Source organism: Tarenaya hassleriana, unplaced genomic scaffold, assembly GCF_000463585.1.
Source record: "Tarenaya hassleriana unplaced genomic scaffold, ASM46358v1 Cleome103, whole genome shotgun sequence".
Taxonomy (NCBI): domain Eukaryota; kingdom Viridiplantae; phylum Streptophyta; class Magnoliopsida; order Brassicales; family Cleomaceae; genus Tarenaya; species Tarenaya hassleriana.
In genome coordinates this window covers 177,104-182,646 of record NW_010960521.1, presented here as the reverse complement: position 1 = coordinate 182,646, position 5,543 = coordinate 177,104, and positions in this window count along the sequence as shown.

Genomic DNA, 5,543 nt, shown 5'->3' with positions numbered 1-5,543 from the left:
AACTTTATATTGGAGGTGGAACCATTTGACGTATGGGGAATAGATTTTATGGGACCGTTTCCATCATCTTGCGGTAACTTATACATCCTTGTGGCAGTTGACTATGTAACGAAATGGGTGGAAGTACTTGCTAGTCCGAAGAATGATTCAAGCACGGTGTCACGGATGTTCAAAAGAGTAATATTTCCTCGGTTTGGAGTCCCAAGAATAGTGATAAGTGATGGAGGGGCACACTTAGTTAATAGAGTGATTCAGGGCATATTGACTAAATACGGTGTTCACCATAGAGTAGCCACTCCCTACCATCCCCAAACGAGCGGTCAAGTTGAAGTCTCTAACCGGGAGATCAAACAAATTTTGGAGAAAACAGTAGCCAAGTCAAGGAAAGACTGGGCTTTGAAGCTTGAAGATGCGGTTTGGGCATATCGGACAACATTTAAGACACCGATCGGGATGACTCCGTTTCAACTCGTGTATGGGAAGGCCTGCCATCTTCCGGTCGAATTAGAGCACAAGGCGTACTGGGCGATTAAGGCATTGAATTATGATTGGAAAACCGCAGCGGAGAAACGTGTGCTAGAGCTCCACCACTTGGAGGAAATTCGCTTGGACGCATACGAGAACGCACGAATCTATAAGGAGCGGGCCAAGAAGTGGCATGATCGTCATATCCTCAACCAAAATTTCCAACAAGGTGACCTCGTGCTTCTATTTAACTCTCGACTAAAGCTTTTTCCAGGTAAGTTGAAATCAAGATGGTCGGCACCCTTCATCGTAAGGAGCGTCACCTCGCATGGAGCGGTGGAACTCGACAACAGGAAAGGCGATTCATTCATGGTCAACACCCAAAGGATCAAACCGTATAATCCAGGAAACACCAAGCCGGGAGGAGGTACCTTTGTCCTCTTCCTTTCTTTGATTGATTGAACGCCATATCGGTCTAGCTACGACCTTAACTAGCAATCCCGGTTAACCCTGTGATGTAAATTCTTCGAACCTCTTCATCATTTTTCTTTTTTGTTTACGTTAGAAAGGCTCCAAATCCTCCAATCCACTCTCATACAACCAAGTCTTTTCGTCGGGGAGTAAGAAATGGGAAAAATCTTAATCGGGCGCCGGAATACAGAAAAAACGGGTGACCCCCTCATTTAATGAGTGACCGCTCGTTTTGAGTTTTGCATGGAGCGGTCGCTCGGTTTTGTCGAGCGACCGCCTGCTTTGTTTCGGAAAAAAAATGGATTTCAAGCGGTCGCTCAAGAGATTGAGCGACCGCCTGCTCGAAAAAAAAACCGAGTTTTTAACTCGGTTTCGTCAGAGAGAGCGCCACTTCCGTCACCTTTCTCCCTCTCTCGCCGGCAAAACCCTAGACACACCCCTCTACTCGTTTCGTCCTCCATTCGACTCCTTGCTTCGCCGCGCCTCGTCTGCTCTCTCTCTCTCTCGTCTCCCTCCATACGCGAATCGGTAATTTCTCTCCCCAAATCGTGTCATTGGGATGTTTAGGATAGGGATAGGTCGAAAATCTTGATGGATATAGATACTAGGGTTGATTTCGATCGATTTCAGCCGGAAAATCCCGATTTCCGGCCGAAGATCGGTTTTCCGAACCAGTGAGCGGTCGCTCGTTTTATTCGAGCGACCGCCTGTTTATCCAGCGGTCGATCTAGCGATCGCCCGCAAAACGAGCGACCGCCTGTTTACTTAGGCAGGCCGCTCGTTTTCTCTGTTCTGCGAAAAATCGTTCGGTTTTCTTCACCCTAACCCCAATGCCCCGATCCATATCGACTACACCTTTGCAGATGGCACCGAAAAGAGCCCGAACAAGCGACGTCGCCTCACCTTTGCAGATGGCACCGAGAAGAGCCCGAACAAGCGACGTCGCCTCATCATCACGAGTGGCCGAATTCTCTCCAAGGAGAGAGATGAGACCGAGAAAAATCACAACAATATTGGAGACGAAGCAAAACCTCCTCATCGAAGGACCACCAAAGCTGGTCAAAATTGACAGACACGATGAAGCATACGCGCGAGCAAAACATCTGTCAAAGCTCAAGCAACGCCCAAGTAAATTCATGTGTGAGCACACGGTTCGACGATTGGTAATTCAAGCAAACGTCGAATACATCTTCGAGAAGCTCGACTGGGCAACATTGAGCAGAAGCATCGAACCGTCATTCAAGAGTGTGACCTGCGAGTTCTTAGCCACATATTCATGCTACTTCCAATCCGACGGCTCAATCGATGAAGCTTATATGGAGTTTCGGCTGAACAAGAAATGGGTTAGGCTGAGTATGGCACAGTTTGCCGACATATTGGAAGTCTCGAAAGGGAAGCACTCCCTCATTGCAACCATCTCAGCATATGCCCTCCAAGACTTCTGGAAGAAGATAGCTGTCCATCACTACACGAGCTCGGCGGGGAAGATCTCATGGATTCAACACCCGGCTATCCGCTACGCTCATTCCATCATGTCCAACTTCGTATTCGCACGAGATGAACCCGGCAAGATCCACAAGATCGAGCTGGGTTATCTCTACCAGGCATTGCGGGAATTCCACAACGGACCGTCTCTTGACTTGTGTGTCCGGGCTCCATGGACGGACATGGACTTAGCTTCGCGGATAGCCATGCACCTCCACACATTGGCAACCACCAAAGCCAATGAGACATGCATTTGCGTGGGCGGGATGATGATGTCGCAAATCTAGGTGAATAAATTTCGATCAATTGATAAATTCCGACTCAACAAATTCCGCAAGTGTACGGATCGTGTGTAGCAACTAGGGTCGAACACAGGGACAAGTAAACAACTGAATCAGATTCCAATCCAAATCTAGATCTAGAGAAAATATGATAATGATGAGAATGAATCAAAAGCAAATAATAAAAACAAACAATAAACTATCAACGACAAAACACTGCAGGCTTCGGGATTGCTTTACGTGCAAGGATCTTTCAAAAGATGCAAACTAGGCAAATATTCATCTCTCAATGCAATATGAGTCGTCTAGGGGTAGAGTAGGTCCTTGTTTTGTACATTTCAGGATCAGGTGGTGCAGTGAAGTCTCCGGGAGAAAACAACGGAAAAATCGGACGAAAACGCGGAATGTGGAACAAGAGCAAAAACAGGCTACCGCCCTAGAAAGAGATCTGGCCGCCCTAAAGTGATAGAAGCCTCGAGATTTAACAGAAAATTCAGGAGGGCCGCCCATAAGTTATGCCGACCGCCCGAAAATGTGAAGCATATTCGGGCTCCCGCCCTGAAACACAAAGAGACCGCCCATTTCTGTCTGACGAAATTCATTTGTTGTTTTGGGTCATTTCCAAGCCCATTAGTGAGAAAGAAGAAAGCCCTAGGGTTTGCTGAACAAAAGAGGAAAGAGGAAATGAAAAAAGGGATCTTTTGGCCATTTGAAAAGGGGAGAAAAACACTTGGGGGAAAACTTGGAGCTTGGGAGACTTGGAGAAGAAGAGAAGTGATCATCACCATTGAAGACCAATCTAAGCATTCCTTTCTCTTCTCTATCATGTTCTCTTTTGTTTCTTCTTGTTTTCTTCCTTTGAATATGGAGTAGAACCTTAGTTGTGGGGGAGGGGTCCCCCTTTTGTGTATGGATGTTGGGTTTTCAATCTATGGTACTCTTTTAGTTGTTTCTATTGGTTTGATGTCTTATCCTTCATGCTTTTGATCTTGGCAAAACCTTGATTGAATGATCTTAGAACAACATTGATCATAGACATATGAGAATGGTGTTTTGACCTAGACATCAAATGAACAAAGCATTCACATTGAGAGATGGTTTGACTTGTTTAGGGTTTATGATAGGGGTTGTTAATGCACCTAGGAGTCTTCTAGATCATTGAGAGATGGGTAGTTGATTTTCTAGGTAGTCGATCTAAGCTTGAGAGAGAAAGATCTTATACAAAGAGCCTTGAAATCCCCAATTAGAAATGATGATCATGAGTGCCATCACATTTTGAACATCCATACCCGTGAAAGGGACCATGAACCCACAACATTCGTGTCCAATCGTTTTCATCACACAAGTTTCGTTTGCTCATTTGACCCTCATTTCATATTTACATTTTCACAAACACCTTGCAATCAATATTTTCCATCACCTTTGATCTAGTTTAAGAATGGATTAACACAACCTAGTCCTCGTGATCGACCCCGGTACTACAACTACCGTATACTTGCGGATATTGGTACGAATCGGGTTACAAATTTAGAACTCGGTGCGTGCGCATCAAGTTTTTGGCGCCGTTGCCGGGGACTAGGCGTTTTTCGTGTTAGTCTAAGTTTTTGCTAGGTCATCATTGCTTGGATTTCTACTTGGGATCTCTTAGTGATACGATCTTTTCTCACCTTTGGCTAGTTTTCTTTTCACTCTTCTCTACGTGCAGATCTCTCGGTGTATGACAAGAAGCACAACCGACAAGGATCAACTTCTATTTGATTCAGAAATTGAGAGGACTGTACGTTTTACTCGGAAGCAACAAAGACAGTGGAAAATGGCCGAAGATTTGTTGAGAGAGAACAATGCTCGAAGGGAACAACCAGCCCAAGCAGCCCCTAGAACGCTTCGAACGTACACACAACCGAAGCACACTCAACTACTCTCTTGCATTAACAAGGAGCCGTTGGAGGACTTTGAACTCCAACCACAATGCATCCAAATGCTCAACAACATGAGTTTCCGGGGTAGGCCCAATGAGGATCCAAATGCTCACCTTACCAATTTCAAGATGAATTGTAAGGCGATAAAGAAAGGGCCGGGAATCACCACGGAAGATGTGCTCCTTGAGGCTTTCCCATACTCACTCATGGAGAGAGCAAGAGATTGGCTCTACACTCTTGAGCCAAACTCCATTTCATCTTGGGATGAGATGGAGGAGCAGTTCCTTATGCAATACTATTCACCCACCAAAACTCAACACGCAAGGAATCAGATCAATGCTTTTATACAAGAGGATGGGGAGAATCTTCATGATGCATGAGAACGATTTAAAGAATACCAAAGGATGTGCCCTCACCATGGAATGGAACGAGATTACCTCCTATCTATCTTCATTCATGGATTAAAGGATGACACTCGATCATGGATCGATGGCATGTGGGGGTGACATCTATGACATCCCTTTTCAAGAGCTAGAAGCAACAATTGCAAAGTTGGCCAAAGGACGAGGCCATACATCAAATGAGTTCAGTAGGAGGGGCTCAACAAAGGGAGATGCGGGAGAAGGAGCAGCACTCAAGGCAGTGTTATCTGAACTTGCTGAGATACGGATACAACTTGCAAACAGTAAGCAAGTAGCAGCTATAGAGTCTATAGTTCGATGTTCCTTGATAACCTTGGTTTCCTTGGACTTGTTGCTGGAACTTAGATTGAAAACCCGGGGTCCTTGGTTGCTCCGTTGAAATGTCGATTGCGGGTTCATTGCATTTGTTTGGTTCTTGTAGGAGAAGTTTGGGTGGTTTCTTAACCCAGGATGGTATAGGTTGGAAGGGTGGTTGTATTGGTTTGGACCAACATAATTGG